This window comes from Copidosoma floridanum, unplaced genomic scaffold, assembly GCF_036245765.1.
Source record: "Copidosoma floridanum isolate Cflo_tuat_1 unplaced genomic scaffold, Cflo_Japanese_pri ptg000030l, whole genome shotgun sequence".
Lineage (NCBI taxonomy): Eukaryota > Metazoa > Arthropoda > Insecta > Hymenoptera > Encyrtidae > Copidosoma > Copidosoma floridanum.
The window spans coordinates 20,989,377-21,013,471 of record NW_028321907.1 but is presented as its reverse complement, the minus strand read 5'-3'; the positions used below and the strand labels follow the sequence as shown (position 1 = coordinate 21,013,471).

The following is a 24,095-nucleotide window of genomic DNA, read 5'->3' as shown; positions in this document are numbered from 1 at the left end:
GTATACTACCGTACCAAATATACCTGTACCAGTACACATTTTTCTTGTACAGAGTATCGAAAATACTTGTACTAACATATAGTACCTGTTTTTCTGGTAACAACAATCTTCCGTGCCCCTTGTTACCTGAGAAAATATGTTTCTTTATACTCATCTCGTGTTTAAAGAGCTTCGTTCTTACCGTGGGTCTCATGACCCATTTATACTCCCTGGTTTGTTTCTTTTAATTTTTTTTTTTTTTAATTTCCTTTATTTTGTTTCTTTTCTTTATTTAATCTTTTTTTTTTACTTTTGATTAAATTTTGGTTTAGAATATCTTACATTATATTAAAATTATTTTAACTTGTAAGGGTATAATTTAACATTTGATTGCAAGTTAAATTACTTTACTGTCTTCCTTAAACAAATTTGTTAGTAGTAAATAACAATTATTCTCCAAATTATTTAATAGCCTTCTTAAAAATCTCAACCATTTATAGAAAAAAAAAAATCGAAATAACACTTTCTTTTACGTAAGTATTTAGGGTTCCTGCTGGAAAATCAATTCGATTATTTAAAAATTGCATGTCGAGAACTCGAAATAAATTTATTAAAAAATGATAATAAGCCTACGTACATAAGTTGTCTAAGTTCTTTAATGAATTTTTTCTCACTCCTCAGTTTATGTTGTCGTAAAATTTAAAACGAACATTTTCATGACAAATCGCATAATTTTCAGAATTTCCAGCTCAAGGAATACCTGTATTATCGTGTAATAAACTTTATAGTTTATTATTCAAAATAGGTGTTATGAAGAGATATGCATGTTATTATACGTATTATCACGATCCACATAATTATATAAACACCATGATTTTAGATTACTTATTTCAAAAGGATAGCTACTAATTCATTTCAGAACTTAAGTAAAAATATAATTCATAGTTTTAAGTTTTCACTTCTGTCGGCAGTCCCATGACTGCCCACAGATTTTTTTTTCAGAAAAGCAAAAACAGTCATTTTATTGACATTTTCCATCATCATGATATGCCGCCACTGTTAGTACCTTCTATGTATGAAAGAGATTGGCTGCTAAAATTTAAAGTTAGTAAGTGAAAATAGCTATCAAATCATCTTACTGTAAAAAAGCACAGACAAAAAGTATGACAACAGAAACAAGCTAGAAAGTAAGATTTTTCATTTACCAATTGACAAATCAGAAGTTGATTAGCGATAAGACTTGTAAAGTAGTCATGAACTCCATGATTTGTTGATTGCGTATGTTTTCAGTCAGCGTTTTCCTTCTACTAAGTACTAAACATATGTCAAGCTAACGCATCCAATCGCAAATACCAGAAATTTGTAGATGAATAAATAACTAAATAGGAGTCGATTAACAGTAAAATGAAACGATCCATCACCATGTGTATATAAATATGTCACTTTATATACTAAAAAGTTACCATAAACTGCAAAAACAGTCTATGTGCTACAATGTCGTGATTTGTATGGTATAACTACATATGAGCAATGAAAGATGCATGGGGTACGGCCGGGTAAAGCTCAACGGAAAAGGCGCCATAGTGCAGTTACAATGTGTTGATATGTACTGTGAGAGTGTATAGTTACATATACTATACTTCGGTAAATGCAGTTTATCGAGCTCATTAGTAGTGTGGATACTTACACAAAAGCGCTTTTTTATTCTCATGAATTTACAGATATACCCCTATAAAAAAAAAGATATTTTGACCGTGCAATTTCTTGCTATCAACTTTGAATAGTAGATCTCGCAAAAAGTAATGTACGTCTTACGCTAGAGAGCAAAAGCAGCAGGAGCTCAAGACGACTGGAAGTGACGGGTATATAGGGAGACAATATTTTTCGAATTTACTTATATACCTATATACAGCATCTCCCGTGTACGTACACCTTTCAGGCTGCCGAGCGTCATCTCCCAAGCTCTACAGCCTGAGAGACACTGGTTCCTACCCCTCCCTCTCGATCTTTTTTTCTCTCTTGCACAGCATCAAAACCGTCACTATAAAAGATTTTTCATCTCCTTGAATGCGCACTCAAGTTTCGCTAGTGATGCTAGACGTGAATGCCACCAAGCAAAAAATACATGCATCCACCCAGCGAGAGCATACGGAAAATTTGCGATTTTTTATAGTTTACTTCCAATAAGATGTGCGCAAAACGTATAACGTAGATCCCAACACTGGTTCTTATGAAAATTCTACTGTGAATTGAACTTCATCAATCATAATATAAACGATTTAATTAAGAATTCCATTATCAGTTAATATATTGTTATATATGACTAACAACGCTAAGCCGAAAAGAGACGGTCGGATTTTTATGTCCATGTCTGGTCTAAACTTTAAGGTAAAAAATCGGTGGACCGAGTTATTCAAGCGTATAAAGTGCGTCATTTACCGTACTATGACAGTTTTGTAGCTTATGCTATTATTGCTATGATTGCTGTACCTTATTATAACCAATGTTAAAATATATGTTTTTAAGCCAATATCTTAGAAACTAGTTCCAATACGTTAACTTAAAAATACTATCGATAACTAAAAAAAATGTAATGTACAACATATTTCAACTTTAAAAAACGTTTGATTTGTTAGTGGCAACGGATTTTTAACCTTGAAAAGAGTCTGTCCGATTCATTACAGATTAGATCATGGAGCTTCAATCAAAAAATCAGAATCACTTAAACAGATTTGACCATTCAAATGAAGGATCAGGAATCGATCAATAGAAAGTGGTTACAAACAGTGATGTATTAAATGAGTGATTTAAGCTAAAATACGGAGAAAAAATAAAATAAAAAAAAACTTAACAATGTCATAAGAAACTCCGTATTTTTTGGTCCTTTACCGCGTCTGAAAGATAAGTTTTACGTTATTAGTAGTTTGTATTAGTCAAAGAGTAAAAGTGTACTTTAAGATAAAAACCAATTTAGTCATGTTTGAAAAAAATCAAATGTTCTATTTATCTTAAGCATCAAAATATTCAAACCTTTTCATTACAATTTCAAAATTGCTGTAGGTAACAACAGTAATTTTGTATGAGCTGCATTAAATGACAAGCTTTACTCAGTCAGGAATCTAATTTTGAATCTTTTTAATCTTACTACTCGTCGCTTTAATATTCTCGATTGGTTTTTCAAAATTCTGTATTATTAGTGTATGAAAAAAAAACGTTAAGAAAAAAGCATTGAAGAATAAAAAGTGCAAGCAAAATTTAGATGATTATTTCCAACGCTTGTTATGCACTTCGCATGAAAATTTTTATTACATTACAGTGACTTGACATGGAAAAGTAACGTTCCTGACGCTGTACAGGGCTTTCTTAATAATGCAAGGCCATTCTCATTACAGTATGCATTTCCACAGTATGTCAAAATTTTCGAGGGACGATAGACGATCAAGCCAGATCTTGTCAAGCTTTAGTGGCAATTTGTCTTGACATACGCTGAGAAAAAAGTGTTAAAAAAAATATTATAGTTGTACTAAAAATTACTACATTTTTAGGAAAGCAGAGCACCTGGTAACGCAAACTAACATAGTAAAAATTGTGATAGTACAATTTTTGCTACACAACATAGTAAATTTTATTGTAATCGTTTTAAAACGTACCATATCCTAAAGTAGAATTTGCTATGTGACATAGTAAAATTTCTCTTTCCACTGCATTGCTATTCAGTATATTAAAAATTACTATGTTCAAAAGTAACTTCGTACGATGTCTATAGGTATATACGCCTATTGAGTTTCAAGTTGGAGGTTATACGAATGTAAATATTAAGAGAAACATATTATTTTATTTAACAGGGTTAAAAATTGATATGTGCCGACAATTAATTTTAAATCCACTAATTATCCGTTGTCAACACCTTGGTCTATACAGGAAACCCTTTGATTTTCAACTTTATTGTGTGTATGATAAGCAGTACACGTTCCTACATGTACTTTATTCATACTCGTGTTGACATCATGTCCCGTGGTCTAGTGGTTGCGGTGCCCGACTCGAAAGCTCAAGGATGAAAGTTCAAATCTCAGTTGCTGCAGATCTTTTTTAAAATAGAAATATGTTTCGAATTCATCAGTATCTATATACTAAAAGAAAAAAAAATCTTCTGTTTAATATATATATTCTGTAGGTAATATGTATGTATATATATATTTTTCTTTTCTTACTTGCTAATATAAAAATTTTTTCTGAGCAAAGTAAAAATTACTAAGTCGAATAGCAAATTTTACTATTCGCTATGCGCTGTCATTTGGCGATACTCGTCACTTTAACACATATTCTTATGGGAATGTAAAGAACTTTTGTCGACGATGGCCGCTTCAACTATTTTGCTGTATAATATTTAACATAAGGAATTAATGACAATGAGGTCAGCACCGTAGATGCGCATAGCAAATAATCTGGTTTTACTATGTAGCATAGTAATTTTCATAATATATCGAGTATGTCTCAGCTTTCCTATAAAATATAGTAATTTTTATCATAGTTGTAACACTTTTTCTAACACTTCTTTTCTCAGTGTAGTAATAGGAAATGAAGAGTCAGTTATTAAAACAAGGTCTTTTATGTAATTAATATCGAGGACTCATACTATTTGAGTCACTACCACGTACTGTTAAATTGAATTACTCATACACTTAAATAATATCTTGTGTATCAAACCAAACTGTAATCAGCTATCAGATTAGCATGCTCTATTGACTGGAAGGATAAAAATCAAACCAGTGAAACTTTTCATACAAGTGTAAATTTAGTAATTTTTTCAAAAATTCATATCAAAAAATTTTTATCACTCCAACAGTTTAAGATATCACTAGTATTCAACTTGAATTTGCGTAATCTAAAATACTCAGTGAATCTAAGGGTTTAACCCATCGACCTCTTGGCCAATTTTACTCGCGTAAGAGAAAGGAGGAGAAGCTTTTTGAGAAAGCGAACGTGTTACAGTGATCGTTGTGTTATACCAAGTATTTATATCAGCATATATAAATCTCCATAAAAATTTTCTCTTTTTCTTTTTTTTTCTTTTATCAAAACCTTACAACTTTTCAATACATTACATAAGTTACATTTGTTTCGGGTATCTTACATGCTTACTTTATTGTACTCCTTGCTCTTACATAAAATTACATTGCTTTACTTTACTCTCTCAGCGTCGCGATGCACATTTCAAAAATACTGAGCGATTTCCATTTTACAATAATAATATTTCTGTTTTTACTTTATTCTAATTTTATTTTATTTTAATATTACCTGTCATACATCCATGTTGCATACTAATTATCTCAATAAGCAGAACTATGATTTATTTCTGAGCCGTGTAATTTATCTAGTTTTTCCCCTATTTTCACATTTTTATATAAACAGTTTTTCAATGTTTTAATAACGTCTAGATTTCTATCAGAGTACTCTCGTAAAATTTTTCCTTTAACTATCACACAATAATTCAATAGGTGTTCTAGACTTTTATCCTTATCTTTACATAGTTCGTACATTCGTCAACGCTGCTTAACCAATATTTGTTTTCACTTTCCAAACTAACGCAACGCGCTCTCGTTACATGACATACATTCACCCCATTACAGTATTTTAATTGGTTGCCCTCCCTTGTGGGTGACTTGTGGTCATCAGCAGCCTCAAATGCGCTTTTCATGGTAAGAAAATGTTTAATAGAAATTTTTATTCTTTATTTGTTTTTTTCATATTTTATAAACATTTCAGATCCTCATAAAAGTTCTATGAAACTCTGCACTGCTGTGTTACTAAGTTACTGTATACGTATGTTACCGTCATTGGCATAGTACAAAAGCGCATCAGATTTATTATGAATGAATTACTTATATAGCAATGGGGACATCCTATTGGGATCCCAACACGTCACGTGACTTTCGCGATATATATAGCCGAGTCCAGGTAAATTAACACAGATCTTATGGGAACACATCTGTTTTTATTTTTTTTTAAGCATGAAACAATTATAATTCTGTAAAAGCTGGTAAATAACATGTTTTTGAGGGAATAAAGGTATTGTAACCTGTATGTACAAAAGTCATGTTTATACACCTATGTATAAGCAGCGGCGGAAGGAATTTGTATAGGTTAAATGTACATTTCTCATTTTCAAAGTATGGTTTTGAGCTTCATGTAACGATTGGGTTACGAAAAAATTAGTTACAATACCTTTATTCCCTCAAAAACATGTTATTTGCCAACTTTTACAAAATTATAATCGTTTTAGGCATACAAAAAAAAAGAACACATTTGTCCCCATAAGGCCAATGTTAATTTACCCTGACTCAGCTATATATATCGCGAAAGTCACGTGACGTGATGTGATCCCAATGGCTTTCGAAAATTATTTTCTTAGAGATGCAGGCCTTCTGAGTAAAGGCCCGGTCTCGACTCGTTAGTATGTGTTAACCAATCCTCTGAGCTACAAGAATCTCAGCCTTAACCACTCTGCTACCATGGTCATGAAAATTTTTATTTCAAATAAATAATGGTAAATCATGAAAAAAAAATTTTAAGAATTTATTTCATTCTGCAACAAGTAAACTTTATGCTCCCCGTAACATTTTTTCGTATTCATGCTACATTGCAATGATATAAGGATCATCCAGAACTGTATTTCAACAATATATAATGAAGCAAAAACTAGTTACCAGTTTCATGTTTTTTGTTCATAATATTTACAGCCAACTCGCTGTGTTGATTACGTTTGACCTTGACCTAATACACATGCACCATAACTATTTTTTTTTTTACGTGACATGCATGTGTGTAGCTCAGCTAGTCTTATCTAAGAGATTGAGTTCACTAATTGAAAGTATGTGTGTGTGTGTGTATATACTGAGCGCGTGGTGGCTCAGTCGGCTAGGTCGTGGACTGGCACACGGAAGACCGTAATTCGACTCCCAGCCAGTGCGACTTTTCGGGCAAGTACCTCTGTGATTTTTCACGTGTGCTTTTTCACCACGGAATGCTCCTTGAGAAGGGTTTATAGGCGACCTTCTCACAGCAAAATTGCCTAATTTTCCCCTACCCCCCTCCTTTAATGGGAGGCCTCCCATCCCTTTCCTTGTCCCTCTCCCAAGTGCTAAGTGCCCATAGTAGTGCCCTTATCTAAGGAGCCAGACGTAGAGCACTGTAATAATATATATATATATATATGGCATATCTACTGCGATTAAGTAACTCTTTAAATACTTGCAAACAAAGTATCGAGTAGATGCCATTAATTAACTGCCAAATTAGCTCGGACTCGCTCGTAGAAAATGTGCTCTCTTATCTAACAGATATTTTAATTGTCATAAAAGCTTGGTGATAAGAGACAGTATTACTCAAATTATACTGTTACCTTTAATAATGTTGTCAGCCGTCGCTCCTCCAAATTAGCACCTGAAACACAAAAAATGATAGAACATAAGTGCATTTTTTCAAGAAGTATTACTTTTTCTATCAATTTATAAAGAATAAGTTTTTATATAGGCTCTTTTATTATGTGATTATAGTACGTAATTTCAAAGTTAATGATGCGTTTATATTTTATATTAGGTAAAAGAGATTTCGAACCATAATGTCTTGTAAGATGGCATACAGTAGGAATCACAGTTCTTTCACGAAAATTTACTGGCTGACAGTAAAAACGACTGGATCACACTAAAAATTATTGATTAAGCTGTACTGTTTAAAAAGGCTTGATATATATCATCGACAATGGTTCAGAGCTCTAATTCAGTTGTACGCGTAAGTATCCAAGTATAAAAATAAAACAAGGCACTTAATATTTTTAAATTTCAAACTCAAGAGTTATACGAAACATACTCCTTGCTCCATTAAAAAAAAAAAAAAAAAAAAGAAAAAAAACATACTAACATGATTCCTCTCTTATTACCTGTTAATATCTTCTTTGAGTGGGTATTCAGTTGAATCTTAAGAAGTATACATTTTTTTATCATCAAATTATTGTAAAAATGTTTTTCTTGCACATTTTTTTTTCTTTTCTCTCCCTCACCCTATTTAACACACGTTTTGTCTTTTAAAATATGATTCTACGCTGACTTTCAAAAGTTCTTTTGCTCTGTGTGAAGATGACTCAAAGTCCAGAGCGATATTCTATTCTTTTGCTTTACTCAGTAGTAATGATGAGGTGTTCGTTGGCGATAACGACGGTAAAGCGAGCAATTTTCTTTCTCGCCTTATCGTTTGCTGTGCCACAGCTTTTGCTATTCAAGGAAGAGAAAGCCATTCAGGAGAAAGCGGTAGATTCCTCTTGAATTGAGAGAGGCCAATAGCAGCTTATAAATTTCATTTTGCATTTAACGATCTTCTCTAATTACCTGCACCCATCAAAGAAAATAAAGTAAAAAATGGGCAAAGATTTTCTCACTCAACAACTCTTTACTTTTGCTGCTTGCTCAGCTCAAAGTAAAACTCTAGATACTAAACTTTTAGACATTACCTCTCTCCATGCCTTTGTTATTCCTACTTTTGCGTCAAACTGTTATTGAGTAAATACTATTTTGTCATTCCAAATTGATAACTACATATAGATGTGCAGAGAAATTATACGGAGAATACATTCTGTGACAGTTTAAATTGAATTCTATCATTGAATTCAATGATAAAAGTCAAAGAGTTAATTAAGAATAATAGTTTTCCCTCTAAGTCCGTCAAAACTAGTGAGAAAAATTGTCCTATACGCAATCGTCATGTTTATAATGCCACAAAAACAGATGGCAAAAGATTTTAAGAACATAGGTATTGCTTATCGTTAATGTTTCACCATAATTTTTTATTTGTTTTTTTCGAGCGCCTCGACAATCAGGCCTTTTCCTTGCTTACTTTCCTTTTCGCTGGCTTCGTTAAGGTAACTATTACATAAATGGAGCACTATTAACTTTAATTTCTGTTTGAAAAAATAACTGTGAAGCTCGCGTTCATGATAGTTATCTTTATTACTATATCTCATTACTCAAAGTGGTTGAAAAGCTCAAAAAAGTAAAATCAATATTGCGTTGAGTTGAGTCCTCAAATTTCTGGCAAATCTGCACCTTTTTCTTACCAGGAGCTCTGATGTCGCTTTATTTTACCTCCTATAACAACTTGCATACAGCGAATAGATAGTTGTTACATTTAGGATGTCAGTATAACCTGACCCAATTTTTTTGTGAAAATGTTAAGGAAAATAAAATTTATGTAAATAGCTTAAGAGATACTCTAAATAGCTATTCTTATTTTAAGGGCACACATAATTTGAAAAACACTTCAACAAAACTCTTATCTTTTTTTCAGAATGACATTTGACAAAATGCAAAATTTATAAAGAAAATAATAATACTGGAAAGAAAGGAAAATATGTACGATACCATTAATAAAATTTTCCCATTGTGTGAATGAACACAATAGCTTTCTACCTGAAAATGGCAGTGCATCAGTTATTCAAAAAAATTAAAAAACAGGCAATAGCAGAAAGCAAGAATAAGATAAACTATTAAACTTCGCACAGAGGTAGTTTTTTCTATTCCAATTTCGTGGGTGCTATACATATGTGTGTGTTCTTGGGTGTAATGCAGTATTGTGAACTATTTTTCCAATAACTCATTTACACATGTGCATCTATTCACCGTTATATATTTACATCCCCATAAAAAAAATGAGACTTCCTTCTGATCCAGGTGGTGTTTTGAAAAAAAGGTAATTTTTATAACTTTCTTACTCTCGTTGAATTATTTCGCATCACATATCGCGTTCCAACCTCATCCATCCACTCCAACCTCCAACCCCTTCCCCACGCAAATTACTCTCTCTCTATCTCTACCTTTCTATTTCTTCTTAAAATATTTGAACTCCGTGAGCAGAGGTGAAAAATGTGCTGCACCAGCTGGAATGCAGCCAGCCATTACAGTTTCTTTTGAGACAGCAGTAGCCACACAAAGTCTTTTGCTGACATTTTCATTTTCCAAGGGATGCGATGCAACATCTTACAGAAAAATAAAAAATAATATAGCCAATATTTTTCTGCTTTATTCTTGAATCGATGATTTATCAATATTATCATATATGCCAGATATAGATCTCGGCCAGTGCGACTTTTCGGGCAAGTACCTCTGTGATTTTTCACGTGTGCTTTTTCGCCACGCAATTCTCTTCGAGGAGGGTTTAGGCGACCTTCTCGCAGCAAAAATTGCTTAATTTCCCCCTGCCCCCCTTCCAGTAATGGGAGGCCTCCCATTCCTTTCCTTGTCCTTTTCCCAAGTGCTAAGTGCCCATAGTGGTGCCCTTATTAAAAAAGGAGCCGGGCGTAGAGCACTATAATATAAATAAAATATATATATACATATATAGATATATTTTACATTCATGATTGCGAGCTCAAGCGTTTGGACTCGGATGATCCAAACAGCCCCCTTCTTCGAACTTTCACTGTTTATTGCTGCGCTGTATTTACTATGCGTACAAAATTTGAGTTAGGTGCAGGCACGCATTGCCCATACAATAGAAGTTCAGTTATGTATTGAACTTCAGCAACACAACTAGGCGTACTCCTATTGAACAAAATTTATCTTCATGTACGTGCAAGTTGACATCAGCAACGATCAGCACTACTTCGCAGCTTAATGATAAGTCATCTAGATTGAAAAATAACACAGAATTGCTCTATTTGTTATCATAGAGAATTTTTTTTTTTTAAAAGAAGACTTTAGGGCTATTTTAGTGATTTTCTGAAAAATCTTCATCTTAGCTATTTTAAGATAAAAACTTTATTATGTCCAAAGCATGCTGTAAATAGTCATAGAAAATTACTTTCTACCTTCACTACAACTTTTTTATTATTTATTTAACTGTCAGTGATCTGAATGACGGTTCAATAACTCGTCAGCTAACGAGCAACGGTTTTGTGCTTACATGTAAACATTTGTTGCGGCTGATTATAATATTCTTGTGAACTAAAAATTTTTTTATCTTATAATAGCACAGATAAGGATTCCTTAACAAATCTCTAACTTAAGAACTGATAAAGTTTTCATGTAAGAATAAAAAATTGTTTGTTATATCAAACAGAGCAATGCTCTGTCATTCTTTCATCGCGATGGCTGAATATGTAGTTGCAGGGTGTTGCTGACGTTAACTTGGATTTGGCATATATTTATTAATTTTTAATTCCTTATTCTACAACAAGTTCTTTTAAAAAAAAAAAAAAAAAAAAAAAAATTTCTCTAGGAATCGAACCAACAATCTTCATTACACTAACTAAGAACACTATCTATTTCTCATTTGTATACTGTGGTTAGTAAAAAGTATTAATTAAAAGTTGCTTTTCTGTGTACCAGTGTGACGTACAGTATCTAGAGCCTTTGTAAGTTCGCGCCCAAGACTCACCTCTCACGGCGCATGAGCAGCGGATACAGAGTATGATGATCACCTTTCGGCGGCGGGCCCGAGCGTTATCAGCTCTCCCGCTCTCCCTCTCCGATCAGCCTCTAAACCTAACACCATGCACGCGACTGCTCTCACTTTGATCCACGAATAAACGGATATATAAGTTTCTTTCACGTGTATTCTAGATAAGTGTAACTATTGCGGCCGAATTGGGCACACAGCAGAAGAGTGTCGTTCATTGTGACACGACATAGAAAAGGGGCTGCTAGTGAAGAAAGGTGGCGGCGAGGAGACCAGAGCACCGTACTATACAAAGTACCAGGATAGGGGTGAAGAAAGAAGAGGTGAAAGATCGTATAATGATAGTGGAAGACTCGGAGATTACAGATATAATAATATGGCTCAGGCGGGGAATAAATACAACTACAGCAGATATGGGAGAGATTTCGAAAAAAGGTATGCTTATCGCGAAAATAATAACAATAACAATAGTAATGATGGATATTATAAGCCGAATGGCAGAAATTACGGCCGAAGAGACAATGGTAGGGATGATAGCCGAAATAATTATGGCTAAAGAAATAACGAGCGTTATGAGCCTAGACATACTAACGGGATACAGGACGCGAGGGAGGCTGGACCCAGACAGGGTAATACCTCTAGTAAACAGAAGCCGAATTTTTAGAACGATGCTTAGAGTACTCCCCCAACATCAAGCATCGGGAAAAAGTGGCTACGTATTGTAAAGGACGAACAGTAAATGATGGAGAAATTAGAGAGAAAGAAGAAAAACCTATGCAGTTGAAGGTGTGGGGAAAGGAGATAAACAAAAACAAAGTTAATACTCGTCAATAAATCGAGCCAAATATAAGAAAAATTTTAAAGATAAAAATATATCGATGGAAAAAGAGGGAAAGAAAGAAGTCACGACAGTGCTAATTAATTATGCAGCAGTAGGACGCAGACCGCCAACAGTAATGCTAGAGAGTGAGGATTCCCGAAATAAAAGATCAGATTTCTATGCTGACATGGGTGCTGAGATCTTGATACTAAAAGAAGATTATATAAAAGAAAACTCGCCATTGACTGAGAATGTAAAAGTAAAAATAATTGGAGTAACTCATGGAGAACGTGAAACAAAAGGCACGGTGGACGCAATGATCCACGGTATGAAGTGCACTTTTCATGTAGTCCCACAGGATTTTACGATCGAAGTAGACGGAACCCTTAGATGGGATATGTTTAAAAAATACAATGGCGAGGTAAGCGCAAAAACAAATACACTTAGCCTAGGTGGTGTGGAAACCCCACTGAAGACGGCAAAATATTTTGAGATAGCAGCGAGATCCAGACAGGTTATACATGCAAAAGTCAAGGAAGAATTCGGAAAGATTCAAGTTGAATTTGTGCCACTTCAAGATGTGGGAGAACATGTGCATTTTGGAGACTTTTATGGCACTAATAATAAAAGTAAAATATATGCGGAATGCATGAATTTTTCAAACAAAAGAAGGAGAATTATAGTACCGGAAGTGGATCTAATAGAGTGCGAAGAAGTGAAGAAAAGGGAAATAACTGGCAACGTTGGGGACGGCGCCAGAGAAGAAAAAACTGCATTTTTGGGCTTATTCGAGGAAGAACATGTATGCGGAAAAAGACTGCGATATAAAAAGTGTCGAAGAAAGAATTGAAAAAATTATGACACTTATCGACACTGAGGGCTGTAATGAAGAAGAGTTACAGCACGTAAGAAAATTAATATCGATGAATTCGTTTGTGTTTGGGTTGGACGGGGAACCGTTAAAAACAACTCATTTAATTAAACACAAAATAGAGACTACAACAAATCAGCCAGTCGTGGTCAGAAGATATAGATACCCGCCCGCGGTGAAGGAAAACATCAGGAGAGAAATTCAAAAATTGATGGATTTGAATATTATAGAACCGTCAATATCCCCATATAACTCATATCTATGGATAGTGCCTAAACCGTCAGGACAAAACGGCGAGAAGAGGTGGTGACTAGTCACGGATTTCAAACAGCTGAGCGAAATAATTGTTGGAAGCTGTTACCCACTACCCTTTCTAAGTGACATATTGGAGCACTTAGCGGCCGCGTAGTACATCACAGTAGTTAATTTAAAGAGTGGATTCCACCAGATTAAAGTTCAAGAAGAGGACGCGCATAAAACTGCATTCTCGAGACCCAACGGGCATTATCAATATAAACGTATGCCAATCGGGTGCTCAGAGTCACCAAATACATTTTTGAGGGCGATAACGTTAGCTCTAGCCGACCTACGAGGGCGAGAAATTGAAGTATACACAGATGACATCATGGTGTTCGCAACAACTCTCGAAGAACACGAGAAACGCTTAAAAAAATTGATAGAGAGACTGGCAAAAGCAAACATGATCATAGAGCCAAAAAAATTTCAGTTTTTAAAGAAAGAATCAAAAGTCTTTGGCCACGTGGTTGAAAATAGTAAGATAAAGACGGACCCGAAGAAGATCGAAGCCGCAAAAGAATATCCAAGACCGACAAATACAAGGGAAATTAAGCAGTTTTTTGGATTCGCAGGATATAACAGAAAATTCACAAAAGATTATGCAAAGAAGGCACGACCACTCTCTACAATGACAAAGAAGAATACGGAGTTTAAATGGGGTGAAAAAGAGGAAGAGGCCTTTAAAAAACTAATGGATGCGCTATGTTCGGAACCTGTATTAACAGCACCGGACTTAATTAAACCGTTCATTGTAACAACAGATGCATCGGATTATGCCATCGGGGCAATCCTTAGTCAGGGAAAGATAGGTAAGGATAGACCATGTGAATATGCGTCACGGTGCCTCAAGGGTAGTGAACTTAGATATCCAACGTATGATAAGGAGTTGCTAGCAGTAGTTTTTGCAAAGGAATAGTTTAGACCTTATCTGTATGGCAGGAAGTTCACGGTGGTTACGGATCACGAGCCGTTGAAACATTTTAACACGTCAAAAAAACCTGACATTCGGTTTAACAGATTAAAGGCAGAGTTGCGTGGTTATGATTTCGACATCATTTATCGCCCAGGTATCTCAAACAACGAACCAAATGATCTTTCAAGAAATCCAGTCGTAAAAGAGGGCGAAAAGAACCCAGAACTACCGCGAGTAGAACTATATTAAATGGCAGATGAACAAGAGAAGGAAGAGGGTGTTGTGAGTGATGGCCCACCAGCGCGTATATTCAAAACTAGGGTAAAATCAAAAATACGGATCGACGGTAAGCTAAAGAAGGTAGTAGTGGAATCAGATTTAGATTCATCACATAAAAAACCCAGGAGAAAAAAGACTGAAGTAGAATTGTGTTTGGAGGAAGAAGCTGAGGAGAAACAACAAATTGAAGAAAAAATCTTATCACGGGGGCCACTAAAGAATAAATTGGGGCACATGAAGAAAGAGAAGGGCTGGATAGAAGGGGTACAAAAAACGAGCATACCTTATGTCATCAAAGACCACCAAACAAGGCAAAAGCAAAGGAAGAAAAGACAAAGGCAGCTCGACACTCTAAACAGAATTAGACAGAATTTTTATGTCACTTCTGTAAAAAACACGCAGACTGAAGAAAATATAATAGTGAATTGAGAAAAAAGACCAGAAGTTAAACGCAATAATTTGGAGGAAATTGGAATATGCTTGAACGAATCAGAGCATGGGAAAGAGAGAGACAACAGTAAGGAGAGAAGCTCAAAAATTCGTAGTACTTCAGAGGATCGAATGTCCGGCGAAGAAGCAAAATCAGAAAATCTACGACAAGAAAGGCAAAAAGAGTCTAACTATTTTGCAGAAAAAAATCCAAAAAAGCTTAACGACCTTACCAGCATGTTACAAGAAAAGACAGATAGACTCAAAAAAAAAGTTTTTGTCGACATCAGAAAAAGAGAGGTAGAGGGAAAACTAGGAGTCAGAATAGATGTATGGGAGGTAGAAGATAGCAGCAGTGATTTAAGTAAAAAAGGTGATCAAAACAAAGAATAAGAGGAAACAGTAAGTACGGAAGATAAAAGTGAGGAAGAGAAAAGTGAAGGCAAGACCAGCAGCGAAGGAGCAAATCTTTCGTGGGATAATCAGGGAGAAAGGTTATCCTTAAATCATGGCGAGATGTCTGGGGCGTTCGATAATTTGAATGATGAAGAATCAAGCAAAAAGAACCAATTGATTTCAAACGATGCACTTAATGAGCAAAAACGCGGATCAGACGGAAATTGTGCAGAGCCATGGAAAGAGTGGGATTAAGTAGATGTGAAAGGCGATGGTAATTGCTTGTTTTATAGTTTTATTGTACTGTTCGATCTAGACTTGACAGCCAAGCAGCTAAGAAAAATTTTACTGCATTCTGAACATATTAAAAACTGCGTCGACCCGGAAAACACAAAGAAAATTTTGTGGAAGGATTATGAGTTTGGGGAAGGAGAGTGCATTTTTGTCTTTTCTCAGGAGTTCAAAAATAACACACGTGTGCACTACGTAAATGGAGATGGATCTCCAATGTGTCATCACTACACAGGAATAAAAAGAGATGAATACGAGCACATGTGGTATGAGCCGGAACACTATCAGGCGCTCTGCGAAAAAGGACAAAAACGCTATAAATCGATAGATGAATTATACAAAAATTCAAGTGATGAAGACAGTAAGATAGTACGAGAGGCGAGACAAGCAACATTGAGGAAAAGGAAAGAAAATGAGTTCCCATATACGAGACAGAAAATCAAGGGTAGAGTTAATAAGAAAACAAAGGAAAACAACAAAACAGATCATGAGACGAGTGATGAGTCAGATTTTAAATCAAAAGAAAAACGAATACCAAAGAAGCGCGATATGCCACCACCTCCACCGGAACCACCGGATGAGCCAAGCCCAATAGCGGAACAAGAAACACCAAAAATATCGGATGACGACGTAAACAATGAAAGCCACGAAAAAGAAAGTAGAGATAATAAAAATGGAAAAAAGTTACTTAATGAGAACATGGGGGAAGATGGTAACGCCGAAAGCACGGATGATGGCAAAATCAATATAAGTATACCAGGTTTAGATAGGTACAGAGCTTGCAGGACACGACTACCAGTACAAAAACCATCCTGGAAGCCAGAGGAAGATAATGATATACCACCATTTCAAAAGCTTAAGAAAATAAACGAACACCTATTTAGATATATTGACAACTTAGCTTTCTGTACAATAACTGAAAACATACCGGACATATAAGCCATAGACACGCTTCACGAGAGAGGTTATATAAATCCAACAGTAATGAATAAAGAAAATAGGAGGGTTGGAGAGGTCTTTCTATCAAGAGCAAGAAAAGTATCAGTAATGCAATTATACGTGAAAGAGCACTTTGATAGTGCGGGATTAAAATCCGATATTAAGAAATGCATATCGTCTTTAAAACAGCTCATGTGTTTAACAAGTTGACGTCAGTAGGTATTATACGAGATCTAGCAATACTGAGCGTATCACAGTGGGACTATTTCGTAGAGCAGTTTGAAAACACCTTCGAAAACACAAAAATATCGGCAGTGTTGTACTTAAACAATTTAGTACAACCACCAGTGGAGCAACGATTTAATGTAATTAAAGAATACCACGAGTCATCGGTAGGAGGCCACAGAGGTATGAAGCAGACTTACAACAAAATTGTGAAAGATTATTACTGGCGAAATATGCGACCGGACGTACGTCAGTTCGTGTTAGGTTGTGAATCATGCCAATCTAAGAAACTTGTTAGAGTAAGAACAAAACAGGCTCTAGTTGTAACAGATACACCAGCTAGGCCATTTGAAAAAATATCAATTGATTTTTATGGCCCGATAAACAAACCATCGGCACATGGCAATAGTCACATATTGTCAATTCAGGACTGGCTCACGAAATATATAATTCTTTTACCAGTGAAAAGAGCGACGGCTTTAGAAACAGCAAAAGCACTTTTAAACAGAGTAATTGCGCACCCCAGAAAAAATGCTGTCAGACAGAGGTGCACATTTCCAAAACAAACTGTTGGAAGAGTTCGCAAGAGTATTTAAAATAGACAAAATGGGAACAACAGCCTTCCATCCACAGAGTAACGGCGCAATAGAACGAATGCACCATACATTAACGGAATATTTAAAGGCGTACGTAAATGAAGATGACTTTTGGGACGATCATTTGGGCATATGCATGTGCGCTTACAATTCGACAAAACACTCAGCAACAGAGATAGCGCCTCAAGAAGTACTGCTGAGCTATCCAGCCAGAATCCCATCTAGCTTCAAGAAAACAAGGAATGAACAAACGTATGATGAATATGTAGAGGACGTAATAAAAATAATGACGCGGCTAAGGACAATAGCAGCCATGAATCAAGTTCAGGCGAAGTACAGGTCCAAATTTTATTACGACAAAAAATTAAACACAAGATTTTTCATGGAAGGGGAAATGGTCTATGTTCTTAAAGAGCCGAGAAAGAAATATGAGGATCACTACGAAGGACCATACGAAATCGTAGGAATGAATTACAAGAACCACAATATAAAACTTAAACGTGGCGATGAAACAAGAATTACACACGTGGATAAAATCAAGAAAGCATGCGTTATAAAAACCCAATTGTTAGATAATAGGGAACTCAAGGAACAAAGCAGGGTAACAAAAACAAATCACATAAGAGTAAGAAGCAAATAAAAAACGAGATGTCAGAGGCAACAAGACCAAAATAGTGTACTTCTCTCGTAAGCATGGCCTTCGGACGACTTACGAGATCAGCAGCAATTCAACTGTATAAACAAAAACAAAAAAAAGAATACAAATCTTGTGTTTCAGGGCTGGAACTACGCCGGTGACACAGCAACCTGGAGAGATAGAGGAAATTAAAAGAAACCCTGGAATATTGGTGGAGAGCTTGGGCCCAGTCTAAGCAATCGCATCAACTTGGAAAATGATATGGCATGTAGATTAGAATGACGTTGTCGAGGAGGTAAATTCGTTTTCAGATGCGAAAAGGCAAGCAAAATGGAAATGCAGGGTGACGGTGAAAAAGGAATACAAATGTATAGAACAAGTAGAATTCACAACAGAAAAAGTCCTAAAAGCCTTAGTAGGCCAAAAGATCGGTGATCAAATCAAGACGGTGCAAGCGCTCCAGGGGGGTGTGACAGACGCGGAAAAAGAGAAAATACAAAAGCTAATAGAGGCGATCCCGACTAACACAATGGAAAAAACTAAGTACTTAACGGAACAAATTAGAGTCATAACATATGGAAACCATGAACGATACTTCAAGATATAAAAACGTTTAAAGATAAAGCTGGGAGAATAACGGAGGAAGATTTAAAAATGTTTGCAGAATACTTTAGCAATTATGACAGAGTTACAGAAATGGTGGGCAAATTTTAACACTTAGCCGAGAAACTTATAACAAAATTTGGAACAACGGTGGACATAATATACTTATCGAGTCGGGGAACGACACAAACACCAGATGCGTCATTGAAAGCGATTTTGGAAGCAAAAATTTTGGCAGAGCAGCTGAGACCAGATCTACAGTTCCCAGTAAGGAAAAATACAACTACAGAAGAGGAAATTGGAGAAATCTCAGAAATAGCGACCATGGCATTGAACGGTAGAATAATATATTACATACAGATACCACTGGTTACGAAGAAAAATTTGGACCTTCTTAGAATATCATCATTGCCAATGGAACAAAAAGGCTTAAATACTACGGATTTAGTGGCATACTTGCAGCCAACATACGAATACATAGCGAGCAGTGTTAGTGAAAGAAGATTTACGCCAATACCGCAAGAGGTGATAAAACTATGTAAAAGACTAGGAAGAACACGAATATGCACACAAATGGAGCCAACACAGGAGGTCGAAGAGGACCACCCCTGTGAATACGTCTCATATTGGGAATTGCAGTAAAGAAACCAGAAGAATGTCCGATAATATTGGCCAAGTTAAAGAGCACATTTTGGACACGTCTCCATGCTAAAAACCAACATGCCTTTACCACCACGAGAAAGGACTAAGTTCACATACAGTGTGAACACACCGAACACAAGACACTGAAGGTGGTGGATTCTGGGGTAGTCAGCTCAGCAAGAGACTGTATAGCTCAAGCATCGGATACAAGACTGGATCCAGAACAAGAGAAACGTGAAAATCGCATAATGAAGCTTGAAAGCGCAAATCTAAACTTAAAGGATATAATACAAAAGGTGAAAGAAACTGAAGGAGGTATGTTATTGGAATTAATAGAAGCAGTGATAAAAAGAGACGGACTACAGGAACTTGATGACCACGGACTTGACGATAGGATGAAAACAGGTACAAAGCTAGCGGATATACTCCAACGGGCACACGAGTTAGTACAAACAAAAGAGGAATTCTCAAATTGGAAGGAATACGCATTGATGGCAGCGGAAAAAGCACTAGGAGTGGCAGCTGGATCTTTTGGATTTTTAAAATGGGGGGGTCCAATAATACTTAAAGGTTTGAGAATAATTACAGGCAGACGGGAGAGGTACCGCGAAAACACCAACTCGGTACAACAAGACTTGTCAACCCAAAGGGCCATAGTTAACGAACGAGAGGTACAAGTGCTACTGGGCGAGTGGGTAGGATCAGAAGGCAGAAGACAACCGGCTGAGTTAACAACCAATCTGCGATGATCATTGAGGTCGACGATGTAATAAAAAGGAATATACATAAGATGTGTACAGATTTAGAAAAAAAGAGATAATAAAATGAAAAAATAAAAAAATAAAAATAAAAATAAAAAAAAAATTAAATGAATAATAACCATACAAAGAATATAATTATACTATAATACTGTAAAGAGAGCAGCACAAACAAAAACAATTACGTATACACAAATAACTTAGAATTCACAGACAACATAACACAAATATACTCGCACACACAAACCAATATGGCCATCGAGGACAATGACCGCATGGCCTTGGACGTGTGACGTACAGTATCGAGATCCTTTGTTAGTTCGCGCCCAAGACTCACCTCTCACGGTGCATGAGCAGCGGATACAGAGTATGATAATCACCTTTCGGCGGCGGGCCCGAGCGTTATTAGCTCTTCCACTCTCCCTCTCCGATCAGCCTCTAAACCTAAAACCACGAACGCGACTGCTCTCGCTTTGATCCACAAATAAACGGATGTTTAAGTTTCTTTTGCGTGTATTCTATCCTCTTACACCCCCAAGCTCCACAATTCCCACGTAACACCAGCGAATATTAAATTTTCATTAGTTTTTTTTAATTTTTAAACAAATACATTTTTTTATCTTTTTCATATTAATGATTTATTTATACAAGATGGTACTAATACATTAATTTATTTTCATTTTGTTTTATTCTATCATAATTTTTTCGTTTGTGACTAACGTGATTTTAAACTTAAAGACATTCATCACAGTTAGGGGGGGGGGAAAGTTCAGAGGTCAGAGGAGCGCAAATATATGCAGCAACGCTGGAATTTACTTTTTTTATGGATATATCTATATATACCCTTCTATGCATACTTGACCTCTTTTTAATATTTTATTAAAAAAACAACTAGTTCAATTGAAAAATTTCACAGGTGTATCTCATGTTATCCATTACAAAAAAATAAGTGGGGAATTTCTATAGATCGTTTCTTTATAAATGCAATTTGAGGTAATTCTTTCAACATGTTACATATAAGGTTAGTAGGGAGATTGCCAGTGCCTATGGTAGAGAGTGTGTCGCTTATTTTCCCCTGTTTTAAGCGCCCCGTCGCGGCAAATCAGCCAAACTATACGCACGTTTCAGCAGCGGAGGAGAAGACCAAATTGTGCGTACGATAGGTACCTAGTAGAAGGGAAAGGAATATGTGCGTATACACGGGTATAGCTATATATGTTTTGTATTCGAGCTGCCTCGCCTCTCGGCTCCCGGCTCTCGCACCTCACAGCTCTCGCATGCATGCGTATACCTATATCTATTCCTGATGTGATGTTCCCTCAAAAGCGGTTTTGAATGTTGGACAGTTATTATATGTCCGGTCATATATTACTCATTAAATGTGTATTAAATACTTGTACAGCTAAATACTGAGTTTTCCTCGTATAAAATAAAAAATTGAGTAATAAAAACGTAAGCCCCGATATTTAATGTAACTTCTTGAAACTTGATCTCTATAAAATAATCATTTTTACAACTTGAATAACTTATGTTTTTATAGATTTATAAGAATTTAGCACATTAAAAATATCAGAACAATGTACACACGCTTCACTTTGATTTTTAAGTTTATTCAATAGAGAATGACTTTTCTATAATTCAAATGTCATTCTTCAACACATGTAACTTTTCTAATAAGAATAAGTAATTGTAAAAATATTTAGAAAAATAATAATTCTACTTGTAGGTGAAACTTTAACACAATTATAAATACAAAGAAAAAATAAACTAATACTTAAACTTAAACCCTAGAACTTTACGATAAACATATGTCACTGTAAGTGCTTAAGGAAACAGTGTGTTGGTAGTCGAGGTAGCTAAGTACCGCATCGTGTACTTTTGCTTTGAGCATTCTGGGGTTCAAATCTCGCCCGGAGCAGAATTTTTTTTTTTTTTTTTTTTTTTTGATGGTAGTACAAAACTTTTTTTCGATAATAGTATTTAATTTTTATGTATATGTTGCGTAACGACTACGGTTTGTAAATTCATTTCTTGTAGAGTTGGGTAATTTTGTTAGATATTTAAATTTTTTAATAAAAATATAATATCAATAGTGGGGAAAATGCTAATTACCATTTCATCCTTCTTTAGATGGCTATAAAACTATTATTAGTAAAGTTAAAAATCATCCAAAAGTAATTTAATAGTACTAAGTTATTTTACACTATTCTAACAAAATGTTTATGATCTCACTTCGATGAGGATCACACCTTTTACAACCTTATTAATAATTGTGTAAAACTCATTCAAACAATTAATTGAACTATTAGAAACCAGGAAAATTTTTGAAAACACTTTTTATCAAATGATTTCTCATTGCTATTCCAAGTTAAACATGAGTTTATTGATAAAACGCTCAGTTAACTGGAGAGCAAAGTATGGCATCGCTTAACATAAAGGAAACCATGAAAACATTAGTAAAATAAAAGGCAAGGTATTAAATATTGAGGCCTTAAAATTTTTTTTCTTATTTTAGAACTAAATTTTGCCTATTATATAGATATAATTAATGTTGTACAAGTTCTTAGACTAATTTTGATGATTCAGATCAAAAAATAGTACTTAAATCCATACGGCATTTACCAAAAAAATTAGTACATACCTCTATCATTTTTTGTACCTATAATAAGGATTCTCATGATGGGTTCTAATAAACCTTAGATTATGATTTTGTTTTGGTATACGCACTAAAGCTAAAAAAAACCAACTAAAATGTGATCGGTCAATTTGTTTTTTATTAAAATATATGAACCTCTAAAAGTCAATGTTAAAATAAAAAAAGTTTTGCTTTACTAGAACCGATCATCAGAATCCTTATTATAGGTACAAAAATTATAGAGGTATGTACTCAGAGATTAAAACTTACCAACATATTTACATTGAAATTAAAAAAATGTATAAGTAAAATTCAAATTTCGTCTGTCAATGGTAGTACTAGTTTTAAGATAAAAAATTTAAAGTTTGTTAAAATTGATTCAAGAAGTTCTAAAATGTGACTTGTAACATATTGATGTGTGTACATACACATACACATACGCTTATTATATGCATCAATTGATGGGAATTTTTGTGAGATGAAGATAAATCGAGTATTAACTCAAAAAAAAGTATTATTACAGTACAAAAAAGCTTAATTTTGACGAGAAATAGAACTCTGTCTGTTAACGCCGACGCATATACATGTTATCAAGTTTTAAGATTAACTTAAGTAGTTGTGATCTAAATAGGCCACAATTTTGTTGTTAGATTTGGGCTGAGTGTCTCAGCTAAGGGCTTACAATCAGACAAGTTTGATCAAAGCGTAAAATTTTGAGAGCATTTTTAGTGCAGGGCTCATAGACAAAAAAAAACCCAGTTTTCCCGCAATACTTTTTTTTACATACATTTTATGACATGTATACACCATGAGACATACTCAGACTACCCCTTTATTAGATTCAAAATTTTTTAAACAAAATATAGACGATTAATAAGTGGTAACAATTATGGCTCTGAAAAAATTATAAGGTACTATAAATTTAATTTTTTTGGTAAATGCCGTATGGATTTAAGTACAATTTTTTGATCTGAATCATCAAAATTAGTCTAAGAACTTGTACAACATTAATTATATCTATATAATAGGCAAAATTTAGTTCTAAAATAAGAAAAAAAATTTTAAGGCCTCAATATTTAATACCTTGCCTTTTATTTTACTAATGTTTTCATGGTTTCCTTTATGTTAAGCGATGCCATACTTTGCTCTCCAGTTAACTGAGCGTTTTATCAATAAACTCATGTTTAACTTGGAATAGCAATGAGAAATCATTTGATAAAAAGTGTTTTCAAAAATTTTCCTGGTTTCTAATAGTTCAATTAATTGTTTGAATGAGTTTTACACAATTATTAATAAGGTTGTAAAAGGTGTGATCCTCATCGAAGTGAGATCATAAA

The 24,095-nt window shown here is 34.8% G+C and overlaps 1 protein-coding gene across 4 annotated transcripts in view; it reads right to left on the bottom strand.

Annotated features, from left to right (window-relative positions):
- Positions 1-24,095, bottom strand: part of kek5 (leucine-rich repeat, immunoglobulin-like domain-containing kekkon 5 protein) — an 884,967-nt gene that overhangs the window by 303,783 nt on the left and 557,089 nt on the right. For all 4 annotated transcript variants that reach the window (XM_089596544.1, XM_089596542.1, XM_089596541.1 and 1 more), the window contains one exon: positions 7,382-7,422. The gene's annotated coding sequence lies outside the window, so the exon portion shown is untranslated. The remainder of the gene's footprint in view (positions 1-7,381; positions 7,423-24,095) is intronic.